Raw genomic sequence first — 25,030 nt, forward strand, 5'->3', positions numbered from 1 at the left:
CTATATGCGACAGTTCTGAGGCTGGGGCTTTTCCTCTGGGTGTTATTTTCAATGCTGATAGAGGGGAAAAAAAAAAACCAACTTCGAATGGCAGCTTTTGAATGGCAAGATGACTGATGCAAGTAGCCACTTGACATCTTTAAATTATCTGAAGAGCAAACATTATGACAGTGAAAAGGGGTTGGATAGTGTTTCTGGGGATTAAGCAAGATTAAAAGAGAAGTTGATGTTAAAATCATTAACAATCATTAATAAGTTACCTGAAAAATGTCTAGGTTGCTAAGGATAGAAGATCCAACATATTAAATCTGGATGTTTTCCCCAGAAGTGGTTGGATGTGGCTGTATATGGTGGTACATTCTGTGTTGTTCGAATTGAGCAAGTGGGACAGATCCCAGTGTAAAGCGGTCTAAGGTTTCCTCTAATATTTGAGTAGTGCAAGCAAAATAATGAGCTTTTTCCCTCACTTTTCAACCTTCAATGCTGAAATCCCCATGCATTGAAGTGAAGTCTATATCTGACATCTTCTTTCTCCTCATATCGTCATCCAAACTATAAACAAATGTTCCCTTGCCAGCCTTGCCTACACAAGGAAGTTACAGTGGTTTAACTGTGATGTGATTGTAAATCCACTTAAATTGGTTCCAAATGTTCTGTGAGCACTCTAAGCCTGATTGAAACTGAAATGATAGGCTGGGTAGTTTGTTCTGCAGACTTAAAACCTGCATTTTAAATTAATTGAGTTGGTTCTTGTGCTGCAGTATGGAAGACTTAGTCTTAAATGAAACATTAAGTCACTGTCTGTTGTGATATCCTATTTGGAGTTGAAATGACTCTTTCTGAGAAGGTGCTCTTGAGTGACTGGAGGCTGAGAGGGCCCCGTGCAATACAAGGGTTATTTGCTTTATTTAATTCCAGATGGGTCTCCGGTGTCTTTTGAGCGAGCAGTAGCTCTGCTGTGTTGTTCAGTTCTTCCAGAGAGCTGACTACCAGGCTTATGGATGTGGACTGGCTGGTGTCCATGTTGCTCAGTGTTAATACCTGGAGGAATAGCAGGCTGACTGTCTTGTGGCCCTTTGTGCTTGATCCGAGTAGACCAGCTGTGTGGGGTTTTTAAAAATTTTGAAGTGCCGAAAAGAATGAGGTCTGTGTTTATAGCATTAGTGAGGTCTCATGTTGTGGTTGCATGGTAAGATAAGAGGATATCTGAGGCTCCTGAGCCTGCTCAGATAGCTTAAAGGACTGCATGGCCTGAGTGTGCCAGATTTCAGACTAGCTGTGGGCTGTATGCAGTGAAAGACATTTCATAGCTTAAATGCTTTTGCCACTGGAGAAATCTTTGTGATACCTAGATGACAAGACTACTTCTCTTACCTCTTAGCAGCATTGTTTAGAACAAGTTTGGGTTTTTTCCCCACACTGGCCTGAACACATCTGTAGGTGATCTGGGGTAGTGCTGTTTCACATATATTGGTCACCAGCTCTGTTCTCTAGGTAGAGTTGGTAAAAACATGTTGTTACCAAAGTGATCGGTACTGCTTATTAACCAGCTGTTTGAGTTATTGAAATTTGAGGAGAGGCATTCCCTCAGCCTTACTTGACTCACTGGTGTCCTGTTCATAGTGTTTCTTCCCTTTGCTAGTCAGGTCCTAAAAAATAAACCTGTCAACTGCTGCATTAGGGTTCCACCTCATGTAAAGGCTTGTGCTTGAGCTCAGTGTTTAAAAAAACCTCCTTGTTAAAGGATGTTGTGTTGCAGGAAGTTTACAGGGGCTTAAGAGGAAACAGGAAAACCACAAATAAATAGCTGTTCCAGGTTACTACATAGGCAAGGCACAGGAGACTTGGAAAATCCACAAAGCTGCGTATTTGCAGATAGTGGAGTGAGTACCTGGAAACTGCATGATTCATGCTCTTCCCCAGGGCTTGGCATGTCTGCGCCAATAAAGATAGGCAAGTGGTTGGGATGAGCCATTGGCCTGAATGGGTATCACTGTCTTGAGACTCTTGTGCAAAGTTAGCATCTGCAGCTCTCTCTGGAGTTGAGATGCTCCTTCAGAGAGCTGAGCACTTTCTCCAGTAAGCAAGATCTTATCAGGGCTGCTGCATGCTTCCATGGAGAAAAGAAATGGTAATGCATATGACTTGAACAGAAGTCTCCCCATACCGCTGATTACTCTTCCTATTTCCTGGTTGCCTTCAGTTTACGGGATGCGCTGTGCTGGTTCTTTTGTTTTTTAAAGTTCTTAGATTGTTTCAACTCAGGTGTTAAATTGCTGCATTCTGCACCAAGGAGAATGCAGTAGGGGGAAAGCCATAAGTATGGTTTACTTAGACAAATTTTCATATAATATGTGGTTTCCATAAAGAAGAATGCCTTTTGGAGCTCTAGTTGGGTTCTGAAGAGCTCACTGTCCCAAGGATTCATTAAGGCGGAGCAAATACACATTTCCCTTGCATTTAATTATTTTGGCTTATAAGTGGAAAACATCTATTTATCTCCTTTTGCACTCTTCAGGTGGCTTTCTGCACCTGTGTCTAGTTCTGAAGCACAACTTCTGTTGCAGGACTAGAAGGGACTTGTACAGCAGCTGGAGTTGCGCTGTTCTGTGTAGATGGAGTGAATCATGGTATGGGTGCTTTCTGTGCTTATTTCCCTGCCTCCCACTGTCTGCTGTATTCAAAGCCAGCAACACTTGCCGTCTATAGTGTAGTTAGTTTGTGGAAATTCAATTCAGAATATAAATTCACTTTGTTTCTGAAATAGCTTTGGGGCCTTGTACAAATAGTGTTCTCACGGTTTATACGTATCTGCCTCGTTAAGTAGGCTTGTGGTCAGTTTTTCTTAATAATTTTTTGTTCCGTGTTTTGTAAAATATGGTAAATACATCTTCATCCTCATAGTTGCTACTTACAGCATTGCCTAAGCTCAAACCTCATTCGTAGACCATATTCCTGTGAGTGTCGCCTCAGGTGCCATCTCGGATTTTCATTGTGTGTAACCACTCAGCCTTATTGTGTGTCTGTGGAACCTGGTAAAAAGCTACAGAAACCAGAGCTGTATCCCTGGCCCATGTTCAGAGGCAATGTGCTGGTGTGGTGGTCGTCTGTCATGAAGGGTTTTCCCAGCAGGAAGGTGATAATGCCAGTTAACTTGCTCTGGTCAAAAAAAATCCTCATTTGCAAAATGCTGTGAAACTAAGAACTGGTTTGTAGTGAACATCATAAGTCTGCTGTGGTCTCTCCTTTGCTAGCCAGCCTTTTTAGGAGAGTTATTCATAAGTAGCAGCAGGCTTAGCTGCCTGCTTGGTGTAGTGAGTGAGTGTACATCACCCTCCCAAAGCCACGTAATGAAATCTTGGACTGAATTCAGGAATCATGTGAACGTACTACTCCTGTGTGAGAACTTTTAGGTTTTTCTTGTCTAAGCTATTTTTCCTTTTTTCTTTGTACACAGCTGTATCAGAAGATAGAGCGAATACTTTAAAAGCACACCAAGAACTTTGAATATATTGCAGTTGCAAGAAAGCTAATCATTTTCTGAAAGAAGTTCAAACAGTATTTCTTTAGTGGGAAGTATACCAATAAGTAATTTACCAGTGAAATGGTCGCACGTGCTTACTATGTGCTGCATATTTTGGCAAAAGATGTTTAGGATCCCAGTCTTTTAGCTTTTGCCAGCATGTAAAGAAATCAATTTAGACTTAAAGTACTGATACTGTGTGTATTTTCCACATCAGAGGAGTGGCAAGGAGAGCAGGGGAGAGGCCTTCTGTGAACTGCTCTTGGAGCCTTTGGGGAAGGGAGAGCATGTTTAAAAGAAGCTGTGTAAAAAAGAAAGTTTTAAGTACTGCCTATTTTTAGTTTGTCCTGCTGACCAAGAAAATGATTGTATTAATAAATAAAAAGGGAACAAATGTAAGATAAGTAATGGGGAGCTTTTTAGATTGTACTGTGCGTCCTGCTAGTTTTGGGCTGGAATCTTTTCTTTGTGCTTCAATGCTGATAGCTGTGGGTAATGAGAAACATGGGCTGCTCCTGGAATTATGGCTGTAAAGATTTACTCTTGTCAGTATGACAGAAGATGAGCTGCGGTTTCTGTAGTGGTCTGGCTTTTCTGTTGTTAATTTTGCTATTTTCCTTAGGTTCCAAGCTGTCAGCAAACTTTATATAAACTTCCTGGCTAAAAGTAGCTTAATGCAAGAGTTTAGATACCGAATGTTATTTCATAGGGAGGAAGGGGGAAAGCAGACTTGCAAGGGGAACCTGCCAGTTCATGTAGCCATAATAGGGAATCCTGAGGGGACTGCGGTTCCAGACCTAAAATGACCTTACTACAAAACTGCTTCTATTACACTTAATTCAGCAGCTCTGCAGAAGGATTCCTTTATGTGGTGACAAAAAAAGCAAGATCTGTGAACCTGTGTTTCTAAGTGTAACATAGGGGACTTCCTCAAATAAAAGAAAGAAGGGAGAGGACTGAAGTGAAATGTCCTGTAAAATAGGAGCTGAATAGTGACAGTGAGAGTCTTGGTCACCGTCACATCATTCAGTCAGTACTGGGAATGCATTTGGTCCTTGGAAATCTTAAAATAGTTTGGATTACTGTAAGACGTCGCCTAAGTTCATATCCAAGAAATAAGAACGGACAACTCTATTTTAGATATGTTAAATGAATATTGATCACTTTTTACCCTAGCGCCCTTTGTACCTATACAGGTGTGAATGCATTTGGATGTGGATTGGCAACTTTCTGCTTCATTAACCTGCATTTAGGCTACATGGAAACCACCAGTTACACTATGTGATGAGAAGAAGCAAACCATGTGCAAAAGTAGTACCATTTTCTTAATGAATTACAGCATTCTATACAGTCCTTTTTCTAATTCAGTTCTATCTTCCTTCATCCTGATAACCTTTACCCCTAAAGGGTTAGTGCTTCTAGATTCAAAGAAATCTTCAGTATGTATTCCTGTGTACTTGCAATGCTGTCCTGGGGTATTATATGAATGAGGTCTGGGCTTGGGATTTTATTTTCTTTCAGCTAATTGGATGTGAAAACAGAATACTATGCATTCAGAGAAACAAATTGCATGTTGGCCGTTTCAGGGCATGTACATACATATATGTGACAGAATGTGTGTTACAGTAAGGCCACCTCCAGCTTGAATGAGACCAGGTTGATTCCACCAGTGTCCCACTGAGATACAGCTCCACAAAGATGCAGCGTCCCAGTGTGGGTATTTAGGTGCTGAGTTTTGACATTTCCACTCTCCACTTCCCAAATGCATGCAGTGTTGGTTTTTCTTTTTGCTTTTGCATTTTGTGTGCTAATTTCTTGAGCCAGATTTTTGTTAAAGCTTCTGGTTTCTACAGTTTTTTTTTTTTTTCCCTCGTGTGTGTGTGAGAAGTGTTGAAGTATTTTACTGATCTGTGGCGATGTGCTTTTTTCAGGCTGCAGTGAGCCTTGGTGGGTTTAGCCTCACTTTTAACTCATAACATTATCAGGCTTTGCTTGTGGAGCACTATGTGTTTTGTTGGCTTTCCTTCTGCTTGTACATCCAATACCAGACTTGCTGGACTCTTGATCTTTTCTGGAGGCATTTATGTGCTTTCCTTCCCTTCCATTGCCCCTACTTGGGTAACAGTAGTAGCATCTTTTTTTTTTTTTTTCCCCAGCTCCCTAATCTTCTCTTACAAGTACTTCTTTTCTTGCATTTGGAAAAAGAAAAAATCTTATTGGATTAAGTGTATAGCAAAAATTCAGTTAGATAAGTTACCTGAAATTGTTCATGTTACCTCACCTATTAATATACGTAGTTAAATCTATGTCTTCTTCTTGGCACATTTGTTTCAGCACTTTAGAACAAATTAAGAGTAACAAACCCCAAGCACTTCTAGTAGTTTGTAATAGGTTAAAGATACCATTTAGCTTCAGGAAAGCCAGCAGGTCATTTAAAACCATGTAATAGCATGTCGTTATCTTTTTATGAGAGTCAATTACTCAGTTGTCAAAGTTGTATCAGGACCGGTCTGGAGTGATTACATGCTGAGGAGATACCTTGATACATGCCAAGCTATTAATAGTCATATTGTGCTTGTCAGTTCCACGGTGATGTGCTAGTACTTAAGAGCAGTTAAAGAAGCTGATCGGGCAAATCTGGGAGGGAAAACAAACAGACAGAAAAAAAAAAACCACACCAAAAGAAACAACAACAAACATACTCAAAACAGACCTCCAAAAATGTTGCTATTGCTCAGTTGGCTGCAGCACGGCAGTCGCTGCTGCTGTGTGCATAAGCCTGTCTTCCACTTCAATGGAAACCTTTCTTTATAGCTGCTCTTTTTGCGAAGGAAAGGACTGTTAGGAGTGATGTTTGTTTTGCAAGGGAAGGCTGATGGTGCTGGGGGTTCATAGCATGAGTTGCCATTGCTCAGCAGCAGACAGTGGCCTGGTGTGACATTTCCAGCTTTTGCCAGCCTGGTTCAGCACACAGGGTTGGGAGGAGGATGTAGACAACAAGCTCTTGCCTTGTTCCTCTCAGCTGGCATCTTCCAGCCCTCTCAACCTGACTTCCAGCCGGAACAGGACACGGCTGGCTTTGTAGGATAATGATAGGTAACTTCCTAGCGTCATCAGTCTTGCCCAGGCTGTGGTTTGGACCGCCTTGACCGTGCAATCATGCTGAAACTCTGCATCCTGACAGGGCTTGACTGAACTGTCCTCAACCAGGTTCTTTTTTCATTTGATTTTAAGAAGTCAGTATGTGAGTCCTGTCACTTCTAGGGCGTTGCATATATACATGATGAGACAATTCCAGCATAGCAGTGTCAGCTTTTTTGGTACTGCAGAAGTCTTATGGAAGGATGAAAGATAAATTCAGAATAGAGCTGGCTCTGTTTGTAAAAGGGAAATGTTCTGAGGAACTGCAAAGTTTAACCACATATTTTGGCAAGTTCTGCTGCCCTTTGGCAACACAGGCCGTTTCTAATCACATTATTGTAGGCTTGCTTCTGCAGCAAGTAACGTGCTGGAGAAATATTAAGTCCCTGGAACACTTCACACCAAAAGAACTGGAGAAATATTCTGCCGTTTCCTTACTTGGTTTCATAAGAGTAAAAAAAAAAGTCAGATTGCAGCCCTCTGTTAAATTTGTTCTAATGGGCTGCCTGTTCATTTTACCAGTGACATAAATATTAAATGAATAATTTGGTGTACTGATTAGGTGTTCATGTAACTCAAGGAACACAAAAAAAGAAAAACACCACTCCACTGCGAAGAAAAGGAGTTTGCATGGCCTGCTTGTTTTGTTGGGTGTTTTTTAAACGCATTAATCAGTATATCAGGGCCAAATGTTGCTGGAGGAGGCAATCTGCTCGTATCTTAATGGCTCGGTCCTTTGATGTATCCCGCATAGTCATCTGCAGATGCCGTATCTTTACACAGTGCTCACATCTCCTGGGGCAAGAAACATGATTGTTATCCAATGGTAACCATTGAGGAAAAAGACAGAGGTGGGCTAATTACTTAATTTTAAAATCTTCAGAGCTATTCTGAGGAAATAAACTGCGAGAGTTACTTGTCCGTGTACCTGTGGGGTGATGCTCCTCTGGCTCCTCAGCCCTCCCTCCCTGTTCTGCGCTGTGTTTGCCTCTCCTGTTGAACGTTAAATTCCCTCTGCTGTGGAGGAAAGATGCTGATGGTTGATGGGTTAGAGCAGAAGAGCACAGAAACACCATCTGTAAGGAAGAAATCAAGTTTTCCACATATGCCTCTTCTATAAGCAGAGGAAGATGAAGCTGATAAAACGGTTCTTTAATATGCTGAAATATAAATTGTTTGTAGTCAGCAATGGAAGAAATAACAGCTGTTCAGGCTTATTTAATAAATTAATGGTTAAAGCTAGGAAATCTCAATCGTATTGGCTGCTTTGAATATCTGTTTCTGACCAAGCTTTGCAGTAAACGCATAGGGTATTTTTAATGAGGCAAAAGCATCATGAAACTTGAAAAAAAAAAAATTGTTAACACTGGCGGAGAAGATTGGAGATGATTATTAAGCTTAAATGGGCACTTGTTTAGGGTGCAAAGGCCTAGAGCAAATGCTTTTCAGTTGAAAAATGTTTATTGGTTTTCATCAAAGAGTTAATAAACAGTGGAGGGAATAAAAGGAGCAAGTGCAATATTCCTTGGCGAATCACGTGAGTCCCAGGCAACCATGCATACTCTGTCAAGTCTTATTAATAAGGCTCTTTACCTATATTATCGAATCGGTGCTGTACGTTCTCTAATGAAAGGATTATTTTAAGTTTGTGTGCATCTGGGCATGAATAAGATCCCGGCATTGGGAAAGACTTCTGTAGTGAGAGATTTTTAATCGGGATACATTATTAATGAACTGCACAGGAGACACACAAACCTGATTTATTAGGCAAACTGTAAATAAGCCTGTTTGGTAAGAACACTCAAAATGCTTGTGTGCTGAGAGGATATTTTGAGAATTTAACTCATTTCTGAATAGTAAAGGCATCCAGTCTGACTATAATTGGTGCCTGTGGCAGTTGTTGGTACCCTGACTACATTAGCTTTCTGTGCCCTTTAGCAGAATTGGGAAAACATTTCTACTACTCGTTAAGCTGTCTATTATCAAGACATCATAAATATACACGTTTAGAATGGATGATTTGCTATCCCAGTGCCTTAGAGCACTTAAATAAATTAGCTCCTACTATTTCAGGCATTAATGTTGCGGTAATTATGCATGAAGCAATAATGCAATTAAAATTGCCTTCCAACTTGCTCAAGTGGGAATATTTTTTGAAAATAATACTTGAACTTTTCTCAAAATATACTCTAGAGCAGGTGAGTGGGCTGCGTGGCTCAAAACAGAAGTGTGGGACTGTTCTACCTCGATCCTCAGTTTGCCTGCAGCTCAAGTCAATACTAACCAAGTATTATCCTCTCTGGCTTTTGTTGACCTCTGGAAGAAGGCAGCGGGGTTTTTGGTTTTGATTCTTCCTCTTTTTTCCCCTTTCTCTACTGGTGAAGTGCCCACATCGCAGCTGGCATCCAGAGCTTCAGCAGTGGGGTTTCTTATTTAAAGAATGTGGCCACACTTCAAGGCAGGAAACACGGGCTAGTTTTCAGTTTGCAAAATTCCACTGTCTTCATGCAGAATATATACTCGTTTCAGATCTTTGCCATATCTACTATAATAAAGAGCAGCAATATAGCAACCTAGATTTTAGCCTTAGGTCTGAATTTCTTTACATTTAAATTGGACCGCTTGTTCCTTGGGAGAAAAATATGTATTTTGTAGCTGAGTTACAATAAGCTTGTGCAGCTTTTTGGCAGCCAGGTAATAGTTAAAGTGAAAAGGCTTTTTTTTTTTTTTTTTTTTTTTTCCAGCCAGAAAAGCCGTTTAATAACTTTGGGTCCATTTATTCATAGCAGTACTGGAGTTGAGCCCTACAAACCCCTGGAGCTTGGCAAACTAGGCAGGCTTGGCAAATTTTCCTCCTAGGTTACCAAGTCTGAGTCAAGCATGGGTTATTGCAACTTCAAATACATTGAGTACATTTTGTTAACAGGAATGCTGAAGTAGAGGGTTGTTGTTTTTTGGGTTTTTTTCCTCCTTGCTGACCTTAAAGAATACCATACTCTCTCTACAAACAGCTAGTCCTTAAACCATGCGTGACAATTTGTGGCTTGTGTTAAATTCAAAATAAATGTATGTTTTATGCAGAGTATCTGGTTTGCTCTTGACATTGAGGTATTGAGGAAGTACATGACATTCTTTCTGTCAACCGGCATTGGATAATGTGAATTTCTGGAAAAGACAAGCGTAGCCGTTGTTTTTCAGTGCGTTGTAACTGTGACAGCTTTTGCACAGTTTGAAGCGTCTGGTGCACACAGACTTGTGTAAATGTTGGGAATGTTCTCACTTCCAATTTTCACCTGCATGGATCCTGCCAAAAGAAAAATAGTTCTAATCTGGCTTTTGAAACAGCAGGACCTTGAGCTCTCTCTGAGTGTTAGTTCTTGTCCATCTAAATCATAGCAGCCTTGAAATAAGGAGAAAGAATTTTCTACAGAGAAGTTTGCAATGTTGAAAGACTCTGCAGAAGACTAAAGAACTAGATGCCCATTTACCACAGTCAGACACATCCATCTCAATGTTCTCCTACAGTCATTAGCTAATCTGAAGATGGTTTTAGCAGGGTCTTTAAGGAATTCTGCATCACCTGATTGGGGTAGGGTAGGGTAGGAACTTCGAGTGGAAAGAATCAGGTTGTTCAGGGAGTATTTTTTGCTTCTTCTGCTGCTTTGTAAGGCATCTTAACAGCTTTGCTTTTTCCAAGTTTTATGTTGTATCTTCACTTCATTACTGCTAATAGTTTTGTTGGGAAAGGTGTATCGAAGCTGTTAGCTTTGCTTGGTTTGGGGCTTCTCTTCTAGCCATGGGCTGACTACAGAAAGTCTGGCTGCTGTGTTTTCTGCTCTTGATGGAAAATCAGAAAAGTCTATTGCTGGAGGACTAGTTGTGGGACACTGCGGTTTCAGAAAGCAATGGTTTTCTAAGTAGCATGAGCCAATGTTATAAGAGACCTCAATATTTGCTACCGAACCTTTGAAGTTTACTTTGCCTGGTGGGATCTAGAAAACTGAGCGGAGCACAAGCTGAGGTTGCCAGCTGGGCGGACAGGCTTCTGATTTGTGAGCTATTTTTGTTTTCTAGGATTGCTTCCCTCATTCATAGCTGCAATTAATTGCAAGAAGCCTGGAAATGATAAATGTCTCGATCATTGTTGCTAAATATCTGGGAGTAGGCTGCTTTAAAGCTCTGTTTCTTCTTAAAAGAAGAAACCACTAAAAAAAGAAAAAGATAAACCTGACAGACCCAAATTAATTGTGGTTTCTTTTTGAGACCTCAGGCTTTGTACCCGAGATCTTAAATATCTTTCATTTGAAGAGCTGAGGTATGCAACTGGTTGAAACACTCCAAGTGTGACAGTAAGACTGGTCAGGATGGTGCTTTGGGCTATTAATTGAGTCCTTAGAGTGAGATGTACAGAGCAGTGATCATCCAAGGTATCAGTACAGTGGAAGTGATGTAAAAAGTTGGGATGCAGAATCTGTGTTCCCTGTGCCCTCTTTCTGGACAGAGCTGGAGAGGCGAACACTTAAATGCTTATTTAATTTAAATGAATGCATGACTTGCAATGTGAAAGAAATTATTTTTTTGTTTTGAAACTGAACAAATATTTGCAGTTTGTATTAGGTTGATGCATTTCAACAAAATAGAAATTGAATGAAACAGCTGGCCCTTAAGAGCCTACAGGGACACTACTAGAACTACAGGCTGCAAGAAAGGCAACAGGTATAGAAAAGCACAAACTTCAGAATAATGTAGGGTGAAATCAATAGAAATGCTCTACTAGAAGGAGCAGCTGAAGGGTTAAAAAAATGTAGGAAATAAGTTTTAAATAGCTGGCCTACTGTGCAAGGCATATCTATAAGCAAATGAGTTGAGATCAGTGTCATTGCTTCTCGCTTGAACAGTGAGTGCATTAAAATGATTAATTTTAAACAAGAATGGTGATATAATAGATGTAAGAACAGCTGTAGAGGGTCAGAATAAGAGTTCAACTAACCTTGTTGTTGATATTCTGTGAACAGTGATAGTTCTCTGGCAGACTCATCTGGTCTCCAGCTTTCTTTCTGTGATTTTTTTTTCCCCAATTGCTTCTTGCATCCACAGCATCATCTGGCAGGCAGTTCCAGAGATCAACCATGTACTGTGTGAAAACATTTCACGTCTTTCTTTTTGTGTAGCCTGTGTTTTTAATGTCTTGCAGCAATGCCTGTTTGAATAGCTATTCGTTACTCTTGTCAATCCCTGAATATTTTAATCTTCTTTTAAGTTGCCTCTGTCCCATGCTGAAGTGTCCTGTCTATTTAGATATTGCATCTAGGACAACAGTTGTAGGCCTTGGTGTGGTTTTGTTATCTTCTCTTGTCTTCTGTCCTGATTATTCTATATCCATTTTGGGTGGGAGCAAAGAGATCAGATGACGTACAGTTACCTAGTTGTTATCAGAGGTGTTTTGCTAGTGCATTAATACTGTGTGAGCCAGAGAATAAAGGATGCTGGTAGGAGAGTGCCTGCTGTATACAAGTGACAGAATGGGCTCAGAAAAGCTGCCTGTCAGTGGGAAGGACAGAGGCAGGGCCATCACTTGACTGCTCTGCAATACCCAGTGCAATGGGATCTTGTAAAGTAAACGCAAGACAAAACATGTTGAAAGGGGATGGGGAGTGTTCCCACACACAGTGTTGACTTAGTTTTGAGTGCAGTGCCCTGGTGCGGTGTGGATTTTAAAAGGGACTACAGCTACAAATTCACAGAAATCCTTTGTTGTCTAATAAGTGCAATGATTCACTTGCAAACTGTTTCAGGATGTCCTTAAACTTCTGATAATTCTTCCAGTTCACTTGGGAGAAGATAATTCCTTCCCATCTTTCATTCTTTCCTAAGCTGCTTTCAGTGCCCACTAAGAAACTTTGTTCCAACCCAGTAAAGCAGGTCTTGCTTCAAAAAGCTGCTTAAACAAGATAAGTAGTAAGCTTAAGGAGACCAGGTCCCAGGAGATGCTGACAAGTGTTTACACAGCGGTTTCTTGGGCTCATGGCGTCACGTCCCCTGTGGGAACTGGGCAGCTCCCAGGCCGTCTGCTCAGCCTCTTGCTTTTAAAGTAGTGTGAACACTGAACTCAACCCAGGTTGCTTCACTGCTTGCTGAGTTTTGTGAACTTGTAAAGGATGGAGACTCCACAGCCTCTTTCAGCACCCTCTTCTGATGTTTAATTATTATATTGGTAGTTGTTTACATCATATAGATGATTAAACTGTAATATGATTATGTCACTGATAAGTTGGTATCACTATAATTCTGCATCTGTGAACATAAGATGCAGAAATCAAGGAGTGCTTCTGTCAAAACATATTTACCCTGAAAATTCCAGTCTTTGCCAGTCATGAAGGAAACAAGATTGGCTTCTGACTTCAAGCATGTTAATTTGCCAGCAATAAAGATTTTGAAATCGTTTGAGGCCATTTATTTTTTAGAGTAATGATGCAAGTACAGCAAATTGCTCCATCACCTGGGTATTTTGTTTTAAATAAGCAGTACTTTTTAAATTATTTTTTTTTTAGATAAGCAGTATTTAAACTTTAGTAAGACGTTAGAAGAGAATAACTGCCTGGCACTGCCGATAATCATTTTTAAAGCATGACAAGCAGCTGTCTCCAGATGATGGTCCATGTTCCACTTCCTTCTCCTCTACTGTAATTGGAAATATGCACTGCAGTAGTAATCTAAAGCCTCTTGTAACTTGTCTTTCTTTGTTTCAGCTTTGGTTTGCTTTTGTTAATGGATTTTCGGGGCAGATCTTATTTGAGCGATGGTGCATTGGTCTATATAATGTGGTAAGTGCTACATGTTTTTACTTGATAGCGCTTGGGACTTGTATATTATTTTGGTGTGTCCCATTTCTCACAGGTCACTGTTGTGGATGTATTTCAGGAAAGGTGAGTTCATTTGTAAAAGCTATTTTGAATCCACTCTGAGGTAGATTAAAAAAAAATTACTTTGGATGGTGTTTTTATGACAAAAATAAATTTGGGAAAACACCTTGAAAACACGTTTGGCCTAGTGTAGCCTCCCTAAAACTCTGCAGCTTTTAGATGGAATTTGATTTCCTCTTCAAAAGCATCTTCAGACTTTTGTACTGAATATTTTGCTGACTCTCTATCTTCAAAATAGATCGTCTTAGTATTTGAGTTTTGATTTTTTTGTTTTTTTTCTCAGACCTTCTAATAGTTAAATGCTCAGAAGTGTCTGGCAGATGCTTTGGGTTGGCTCAGGCTGCATTAGCTACAGAACAGGAAGCAACATCTCTGCGTCACCAGCGTTTTTCACTTGAACCAAGAACACGATCTGTCAGTCCAGAAGTGATTTCTGATTTTTGCCGTGCTCCGCAGAGTTCCACACTGTGCCACATGACTTTATCACTTCAATCATTAATATTATTTAATCAATAATATTGATTAAAGTCTAGAGGATCTCTGAGACCAAGTTCCATAGCATACCGGTGACCTGTGCTGGTGTTTTTGACAGTTTTACCTTTGTAATGTTACTGATGAGTGGCCTGGTGTCTGGATTTATAAGCCATTAAGACACTTTTCCAGTGTTGAAAAATCTTTTGCGTTTCTCTTTGGAGGGAGGAAATTTAATTTTTTGCTTTAAGACTTCTCATTCCAAATATATGATAATACAGAAAAAGCCATCAAATTATCACTGAGTATTATTAATGGAAACACTTAACTTCTGTCATATTAATCTTAAAAATGATGGCACAAACCATCATATTTCATAAGTTTTCGTATTCTCCATGGAAGATATTTATTCAGGGATTTTCCGTTCCCTTGATTCTCTTCACCCTAATTTCCTGACTGTTACTCAGTCGCTGTCATTCATGTTTAGATATTTGCATCTATTATCTTTAAACCTGATTTGATGAATCTACCTACCCTACATAAAACTCATGGATGAAACTCATCTTCTACAATCAGTGAAGTAAAAATTAACCCTTTTTTTTTTCCCAGTTGCTTCTTGCATCCACAGCATCATCTGGCACGCAGTTCCATAGATCAACCATGTACTGTGTGAAAACATTTCACTACTTTCTTGTGTAGCCTGCTATTTTAATGTCTTGCAGCAGTGCCTATTTGAACAGCTGCTTGTTACTCTTGTCAATCTTGTCCCATGCTGAAGAGTCCTGTCTTTTTGTTTTGTAAGGTCGGAATTTTCTAAAATTAGAATTGGTCACACGGACTCATAATGAATCAAGTGCTAGTAGGTATTACGGACTTGCACAGTTTGAAGAGGTGAGATTTTAAAGTGGTGTTAGCTGTGTCACTCTCTCCTGTGCAGATTAACCCTTTATTTCATTAGCAGTATAATTAAAATATTAAGTATAGGAAATCATAGTAGCATTGTAATTCCTGGGTTTGCACTAGTTCACACTGGAAGTTTACTTTCATAAACAAAAACACCTGGAGTTTCACTTCAAGTGAAAATGTAAATGCCCCAATAAACATGGGAATCCTGGGTAAATACCTTAAAGCTCTATGAGAACATGCCCTTTTTGGAATATATTGGACCAGTGTTCCTAGTTTTGGTTCCCCACCCCCAGCCTACTGCCGTTTTAACCATCTGGTTTATCGATTTATGAGCAGAAACACATTCCCAGTTGGATTTAGGGATGTAATTCTGGATGCTCACCAGTCTCTAGTCCTCGCTGTTGCTCTTTGTCTGCTCCCCGTCTGCCAACTCGCTGCTGGTGGGAACCACGGCCCAACTTCTGCAAACATGCACACACGGCACAAACAGTTCATAACTTCAAGCTGCTTCTTAACTTCCCAAACACTTCTCAAACTGTTAAAAACATGTGTATGTATAGGATTAGAAATTCTTTTCCGACATAAACCCTTAATGTAAAAGGAAGTGAATGAAGTTCAGTATTCAGACATGCACACTGGTATTATTTTCATGCTGTGTCTGCACTGCAGACTGCAAGAAACATGGATACCCAAACTGGCCTTAAATGAGCTGCCTCAGATCCTGGAAGCGCTTTAAGAGCAGCAGTGTGGGACTCAGCGGAGGCTCCTTTACTCTGCTTCTGGCAAAGTGTCCTGCTGCCTCTCCTGGGAAGCTTCCTAAGCTCGGTCATCTTAGTGTCTGCCCGTAGCACAGACACACACACCAGTTAATTTTTCCCTATCAGTTCATGCCTGCCTTGGAGAATCCCCAAAGTACTGTAATACAGAATAGTCTTTGTTTTTCAGTAGGGTTTTTTTAATGTGATTTCCACATATACTTTGTCTGTAAACTTAGCTTTGGTTAAGCATATTACGTATTTAATTGCGGCTATAACTGCAGTTATATGTGAACCCATTCCCACAAGGCTTTTTTGAAAAAGCACATGTTGTCTTTCCTTTGCAGTCTGATGTGTTTTACACTTCCTATATTAGCTGGTACATCAGAAACTAGTGATACTTAACTTCTTGGCTTTAAGCTAATTGGTTAATAGTACACATTTTTATTCATGTTTCTTTTGTTCATAAGTCAATATTTGAGAGCTGTGATTTGCTGAAATTCATGCTTGGACTTGTTTGGACATTTGAAAACTGTCAAATAACATGCTAGTTCATAATAAGTCTTCACTTGAAGTCTGGGAATTTTGTGATTGTCTAGATACTGAAATATTATCTGAGATCCACTTAAAACTAATAGCTCTTTTTGATTAGTATTTACTTTTCTTGCAGATTTTCACAGCGCTGCCACCTTTTACTCTGGGAATTTTTGAACGATCGTGTACTCAAGATAGCATGCTTAGATTTCCACAGCTATACAAAATTACTCAGAATGCGGATGGGTTCAACACAAGGGTAAGGGAACATCTGTTTCTTTAAGAATTATCATGAGCATTCTTATTTTCCAGGTCTTTCTCATTAGAAAATAACTTGCTCCCCATTGTTACTGATGCTGTATGGTAGCCACCGCGATTGAGATTGTTCTACCTGCCAGTTCTTTTCAAGGGCTTACATTTTTTATTTAACAACGACAACAATAAACTCCTTGTTTTTTGAGAAGGATTTTCAGCTATGGCTTCAGCTGAAACTGGTCCTGAAATATTCATAAAGTTTTATTCAAAGTAAGATTTGTATTTGATTATGGGTTTTTTTGTTGTTGTTGGGGTTTTGTTGTTGTTGGTTGTTTTTTAATTCACAAGTACTGATAAGTGGTGAGTTTACCACTTTCATAGCAACTGGATAACATCTCCTGGATTGTATTTAATATACAAGTTGTCATCATGCTTTCTACTAGAGGGATTTTTCACAATTAGTATAGCTCTAGTCCCGTAGTTATTTTGGAAAATAAAATTGTAATTGGTTTATTTGGACTTTGGAGTTTTGAAGAACACATTTTACTTCATTTCTCTATTTAAATGCTGTAAAATGCCAGCATTTAGAATTCTGTCTTTATTCCATAACAGGCACATCTAAATGTACTTCTGAATCATGCTGTATGATTGATTTGTTCAGAGATAAAATTGTAGAGTACATAAAGCAAACAGCATTGTCTATAAGTTTAAAATTGCGGGCACAAAGTGTTTGCCTGTTAAAAGAAAATAGAACATTTCATAGTATTGAATAAATCTTCTAAAATAATTCTTTGAGGTAATTAAAGAACGGTCCCTCCATCTGTTTGCTATATTTTGACAAAGATCTTAAATTGCAAGCATGCTAGCCTATTATGTTTTAAGTTGTTAGAATAAACCATCCAACTGGACCAGTGTTTTCTTGTGGAAGAGCAGAAATTGTAGGAGGAAATAGATCCTGCAGAAGTTTAGGTATTTCACTTCAGGACAAACATTGTCTGACTCAAAACTACACAATGAAGTGTTTGTGAGGAGTTAGAGAGGTCAAGAGTTTTGGACTTCACTGATGACTTGGTTTGTTTTCCCTCAGGTTTTCTGGGGTCACTGCATCAATGCCCTGATCCATTCCATCATTCTTTTCTGGTTTCCACTGAAAGTGCTGGAGCACGGTAAGAGCTTCATTATGTCTTGCATCAGTAACTGGTGTTCGGACTTACAGACCAGCGTGTTTGCAGAATGGGGGGGTCGGGACAAGTCCCAAGAAAATAACGCTGACAGACAGTTCAATGGGCTGTAGCTGCTGAACTTGGCTATTTATCTAATGGCTTTGAGAACTTATTCTAATTTAACATAATTATTGTTCATATAGTGACTTCAATACATTAAAAATTAAACTGCTGTTTTGCCAAGAAGTCTAATATTGAATAGTGTTCTATGAAATGTCTTATTTTTCTGGTAGTGGGTTGATATCTCAACTTCTTACTGCATAATGTTCTTATAACAGCTGCCTTACAGCCATTTTCTTTATATCTTGTTGGACCTTTCCCATTCCGTAACACCGTACTGTAAAATGTAGGATAAACTAGAGAGATTTCACTACTTTTGGAGTCTGTGGAACAAATGAATTGGCTGGAATGGAAGGAGGCCAGATCAAGAGTCACAGATTTGAGAAAATGAGATTTTTGTTGTACAAATTAGGCTTATTAAATCTTGTTTTCTGTGAAAGATAATGCAACTACATGATATTTCAGGGAACAGTAACTCCCATATGGTTCCTACCTAGCTTCACAATATAGTTGTGTGGGCAGGAAAAGCCATGGGAAATCTGTTCTTTTACTGTCATAAGAAACAGGACTAGATCACATGAGGAATTCGGGGGCAGCGGGGGATAATAGTATTTATCTAAAAGAATGATTTTTTTTCAAAACCTAAACTCTTTCCTGGAAAACACTACATTCAAGAAAACCTTCTAAGCTCCAGGATGGACTAATTGGGGCAGAGGTGAAAGAAAATGGAAAGGGAGGGAATATGGATGCTCACATCAGAGACATGATGGTAAAGATACTGGTGGGAGGCAGGATTGTGTCTCTCTACCTGGCTGAGTAAAATGTTGGTATCGGCAGCTTCACGCACTGTCTGGACTGTACAGGAAAGGGACTTCCCTCTCTGTCATATGTGGGCTGGGATCTCAGTTCAGTTTTGGGGGAGAGGAGTTTTTATGGTTGGTTTTTGTTTTGATTTGAGGGGGTTTGATGTTCTCTTTCTCTATATTTATGAGAAATGTTAATCTCTAATAGCTCTTCTTTAAATCCAACTTCAGAAATTTTAGGTTGGTGTCTGTAGTGGTTACACTTAAAGAATAATAACCGTTTTTTTCCATAAATGTTTTTCTACCTAATTCCTAAATAGACAACGTACTTTGAATATCAACAATTAAAATGATAAGACTGGAATACTCACCCACTCAAATGGTAACTTTCTGAGTTCCTTTGAATATGTTGCTTAGTTTGCTTTCTGAAGAGGAATGAATGTTGAGTTTAAGTTTCTTTGTATTTCCAAGTGAAAAAGGGATTTTAGTACCAGGGACAAAAATCTGCCATTCACGCTGGGATGCTTTTTAACCTCTCAGGTTCCTTAGAATGTGAAGTGCATGTGGTCCATGAATGGGCACTTGTATAGCTTTAGAAATGAATGTTCACTGAGTGTCCTGCTGTTCTCATTAAAAGAAATATCATTCCTTTCAGGACTGTTTAGCCTCCTAAGTGGAAGGTCAGGGAAATCACTGAAAAAAAAAAGACATTAACTTACTGCATTGAAGTGTGACTTTAAAAAAAATGATACCTACACCAAAACTTATTCAATTTCTTAATTGTGCGGTGTGATGTTGCACTGGAGCAATATACTGGCAGAGTCATTAGTGCGAACTATTCTAAATCTATCAAAACCGACACATATTTAGACATGCCTTTTTCTTAATAAACTGAGACTTTTGGCAATGTTGGGGTTCATTGGGCACAGAAGGCTCAGTTCTCTAGTGCTCTTCACCTCTTTCATTGACACTAGAGCAAAGAGTAAAGTGACTATTAAAATGTGATGTGTATTTGTGAATGATGTGATGAATGCTTGAGTACCAGGGGAGGAGCTGGGCTCATAGAGATGCCAGCGGTTAGAAACTAAACCAATTCCTAACCAAACTGTGTCAGGCTATAGCTCCTGTTATCATGTTAGTGACTAGTCTATTTGCTGCTGTTACCTGGTAGTTAGGGTTTAAAAGAGAAAAGAAAGCAGGGATGTATAGATATGTACCAGCAATTTCTAGAAAATATTCACAACCTGTCAGTTATTTGGAGACAGCCACGTGCAGCCATTATAGAAGAAAACTATAACAAGTGTCTTGGCGCAACTGCACTGACTAAATATGTAGTTGTCTTAGTCTTTTTACCTGTAAGCTGGGCAGAGTCTTCACCACACAGGTCAGGGTGTCAGAGCCTCTTCTCAAGAAACTTAAAAATGTACTGATCCTGGACACCTATGTTACAGGAACGTAGTTAACTAAGTAGATTACTCTAGTTAGGAATGTCAGATCTAGTTTCGCAAATCTAGCAAAATGGTACCCTCATAGTAGAAGTACTGTGCAAAGCAGTATGTGTTTAGGAACCGGTCCAAGGTTTTATCTTAAGCCTTTTTCATCCCTGCTGTTTGTGTATTTCTCTTGCAGTTGCTTTTAAAAGCTGTGAAAATAGCAGTACTTATTATGCTTGAGTAATTCTTGAAAGCTCCTGTGAGTACAAGTTCATTTGGCATTAGTGCGGCTGTCGAATGTGCTTTCGTGGTGTTACGCTTTTATTCAACAAGGGCTAAGAAAGACCAAAGAGGCATTTGACACATTGCCAAGGTTGGCACTTTCAAATGATAGATTAACACATACTTACCCTTGTGCACACTTGACTAGAGAAGGGGTGCGTGGAGACTGGATGCTGCTCAGCTACTGAATTAACCTCCAGAAAAATATTTTAGATGTTACCTGTGTCTTTTACAGGTGAAACTTTTGCGGCTTTTTAAAATGCAGCTCTGTTTCACCACAGATCAGCTGGTGCTTTACAGGTTTTTTCTTTCCCAGGCACAGCAAGTAATGGGATTTGTTAGAGGTGCCAATAAGTAGTACAGAGCGATAGTGACAGAAAAAGTGACACTGAAATACCTCAGCTCTTACAGGCAAATTACATGTTAGCATCTTGTGCTAGGATGGGTTCTGGCAGCTGGGACAGTGTATATATGTTCAATCTGAGCATAGGCAAGGTTGGGACCAGTTATTTTCTCTCAGAATTTTCCTTGTTATTTCATCCGTTCTGTTGATAAACTCAAATATTATAATTTTTCTTTTTTTTTGTTTCAGATGCAGTATTCACAAATGGACAAGGAATTGACTATTTATTTGTTGGAAACATAGTTTACACTGTAAGTTTATGTATCCTAGCAATTTTTGAATGGTAGAATTTCTTTACGCATTTTTGTGGTGTAAATCAGAAGAAACTATATGAGTAAAATAAAATCAAACTTATGCCGTGTGCATTATTTCCCCCATTCTTTTTTTCATTTCATTTCTTTTTTCCGCCGATATGAACCAAAAACATCTTCTGTTCTGTCTTTCCCCCATCCCACACTGCCAAGGTCCTGGGTTGGTACCTAATTGGCAGTAACTTTAGGTGTAAGGTGGAGTTTGGGCTGTGAACACCTTTGAATTTGAGAATATTAGTACTCAAGTTGTCTTTTTTCTTTATTTCCTTGCAGTATGTTGTAGTCACTGTTTGCCTGAAAGCTGGCTTGGAAACAACTGCGTGGACTAGAGTAAGTACCTTTCAGCATCTTTTATTAGCACATCTTCCTCCCTAATGAGTATTAATACAGAAAAGAAGTACTAAAAATCGTTTGAGGCTTCAGTGTTTTAATTGGATCTTTCATGTAAGGATATAACTGCTAAGCTCTGTAAGTACAGGATGTGAGAGCAGAATGAACTTGTAGATCACATGATACGTGTGATGAAAGAGGGCAGCCTGTCAGAAGTGGGAAGCGAACACTAAAAGTATATTGCAAACATCTCTATTTAAAAATCAAGAAAATTTTGCATTAAATCAACGTACTGTAATTGCTTAAGGACAGAGATCAAGAACATCATCTTTGTAATCTGTAACTCCTGTAAAAGTTAATGCAATAGGGAATGGAAGGTGTCTGCCCACAGATAACTCCTGAGCTTTGAAAATGTCTTTGAAGCTGGTAAAAAGCACTAGTGACTTCACATTGGATGAGATTTTTGTTTGGAAATTTAGTGCAATAAGGACGTTAGTCTGACAGTTATGTCGATTCCTAGATTTGAGTCATTTACTTGCAGTGAGCGAGTGCTCTATTGCTGGTGGGTGTCAGAAGCCGGCAGGGCAGTAACCCACAGAGAAAATGGGGGGTAGGAGGGTTCCATTGGTGAATTTTCAACATGATTCTCCCTTTTTTTCCCCAAGCCCCTCTAAAACACTAATCTTTTGATTTTGGAGTCACCGTTTCTCCACACCGATGGGATAATTTACAGGAAACTAATTTTCACTACACACTAAAGCAACCTGCCTCAAGACCAAACTGTTTTGAGGAGTCTCATATCCTTACTTTACCAGTTTCCTGGAGGGGTTTGGCTTAAATCTCATAACCTCATTGCTTCTGTTATTTGTAAAACATTTTCTTTCACTCTTCACAGAGTGGTGAGCTGATGTCTGTTCAGAATTTTGAAGATGAAATGCTATCTGTATGGGTTATTTAGTAATTAGGGAGATGCTAATATTCTCTGTCTCATTCTCTTATCTGAAAATGAAATCTGTTGTTTTTGTTGTTGCTTATGTGTAAGTTCTGTGTTGTTTACTGACATTTTAAAATGCAGAAATACTTACATTAATACCTTATTCTCTAGAAGAGGATATATTCAAGTCTGCATTGGAAGCATGTGAACATGTTTAGATCCTGTTATGTTGTGAATTACTTCATGGCTTCTCTGTTTTCCCATTTCCTGAGTAATTGGTGTCTTTTCAGTCACTTGGGGATAATCATGATCCCTTCTTTTCTAAATTTTACTTTAAAAGATACCATAAGGTTTAGTAGATTTCACTGTTCTCGAACACTGGCATTTTACAGATAAATTGTTGTTATGCACAGAAAAGTCATTGTGTTTAGAATCAACTTTTTTCTGTATAGACTTGTAATTCCTGTCCCATTGCTTGGACCAGTGACTCTTGTCAATTGTTGGTTACAATTCTTGTTTCAGCTGTGGGTGAATCAACATACAGAGAGTCTTTAGATTACTTGAAGACTATTAAATGTACAACATTGAGTTAAGCCTCTTCTCCATCATCAAGTGGATTGGTTACATGCAATTTGCTCTTGACAGCAAGAGGGATGCTGCTGCTTGGAGAGCATGATGGGTTCAGCTGAAAGCTTTAAATAAATAATGCAGATTCAGAGGGCTTGGGAGGCTGATACATCCAGTAGATAGTGTGGAAAGAAGGGCTTTGGTAAAAGTGGTAACATGAAACATGACAAAATCCACACATTGGAGCTGCATGAAGCAGCTTCCTGTTACATGTTACGTACCTGGAACATTGCAGCAGGCGTTTTTCCAAACACGTAGAGGTTTCTTCACAGTTTTACCACACTATGTGAACTATTTCAGACAAATAGGACACACAGGGTAGCCATACAGTGTGTCTGGCTTTTATGTGAGAGCACAATGATTTATTTTTTCTGACTGTCATTCCTCTAATGTATCCGATGGACTCGCTTTGCATCTGAATTCTGCAGGGGTAAATGACAGAGATCAGTGGAGAATAAACAGTGCCAAGGTTGGTGGGGTGAGTGTATAAGGAACATTTTCAAGCAGGGCAAAGAGGGCTCTTCTTGAAGGTAGAAGCTCTTTTAAAGGTAGAGAAGCAATTCAGATAGGTACAAACCCAAGACAAAGAGGTGATTAGGACAACCATGAGAAGGTAATGAAAACAATGTAAAATGACCACAGTCTTTGAGCTGGAAAAGGCGAGATGAGGAGCTGCAAAACTTGAGAACTGTCGTACCAGCAGACTGGAAAGGAAAACAGGAGAGAGACAACAACAACAAAAAGTTGTCTCACTAGCATGAATACATCTCCTACAAAATAAGAGTATGTTTTAAATTGTTTTCCCTGCTTGCTTTTGTTTTTACTGTTTTTAATCATAAAGTCTGTATGAGCTTGCAGCTTGGAAGCAGCAGTCCAGGCTGTCCTGAGCCTTCTGTGCACTTTTTTGTAAGGACAACTGTGGCTCTAGGGAAGGTACCTTGTCCTTTTGGGAAAGCAGCGCTGATGCTGCTCTGCCATTGCATGTGGTCTCCTTTTCTTGAAGACAAATTCTTGCAGCAGCTGAGTGCTACAGTTGCTCCCTGTGGCAGGACTTCATTTTAGTCAGAATCTTGACATGAGTTGTCCCTAATTTTCTGAAAAGGAAGTAGACTGAAAGGATAAATTCCATTACTCCTTCCTCCAAGTGTTTTAAAAAAAAAAAGAAAAATCCTTCCAGTCTCCTAGTTTTATTCACATTAAAATGGAACAAAAAACTATTTGGTGGGTTCAATATTTTTTGTGATTTTTTTTTTTTTTTTTTTAAGTCAAAGAGTTGCGGGTCACATCTCCTGAGTGAAACAGATTAAATAGCAAAATTTGAAAACACATCTGCCTGCCCATTATGTCTCTCCAGGAGGGGGCCTGTCTTAAGTCCTGCTCAACAGCCCAGCAACTTGTAGGACTGAACAAAATGCCAGCTTTCCAAGAGTGCCTAGAGAGTGTTCTTTCTCTCACCTCTGACGTTTTGCCGTATGAATGCCCCTACTGTAAGGCAGCCTCCAGTTGCTCCCAGCTGTCTGCAAGTCTGCACTGGTGCTGCAAACTCTTCCTTGCTTGTTTGTTTTCACTGCCCATGCTGGAAGAAGCTCTCCTTTCTGAGGATGCTCAGTGCTTCCAGAGGAGGGATGATCTCCTCCTTCCAGAGGTTTGTGTCTGTCTCTTAGTGGGCAGAACACAATACTCTGTTAGACACTTCTTTGGTTCTCAGACATACTGTTCAAAAAGTCAACAGATACAATCATCAAAAAGAAGCTATAAAGCTGAGAATTAAACAAACACGGTGTCAACCACAGCAACCAGTGTGTGAATTCATTCCCATGTTCCTAAACCCACGTGTAATTAGTAATTAAGATTTATGCAGGTACTTCTCTGAATTGGAGCCAAAGTCATCAGCCGCGGGAGTTGTTGGCATCCAGAAAAGCTGGAGCCAATAATGAGCTCAGTTGCTTGTTACAACTGAAATTACTGATTCCATCCACTGAAATGTAAAAGTAAAACAGCTTAAATCATCCTGAACAGCAAAATAGTTTGGGTGTGTAGGAAAAATTGCTTTCTTTACTGCAAGTGAAACCAAGTCTGTGTTGGACATGTTTTTGGTCACTTTAGTACTACTTTT

The sequence above is a fragment of the Streptopelia decaocto genome, assembly GCF_964273445.1.
Source record: "Streptopelia decaocto genome assembly, chromosome: 1".
Taxonomy (NCBI): Eukaryota; Metazoa; Chordata; class Aves; order Columbiformes; family Columbidae; genus Streptopelia; species Streptopelia decaocto.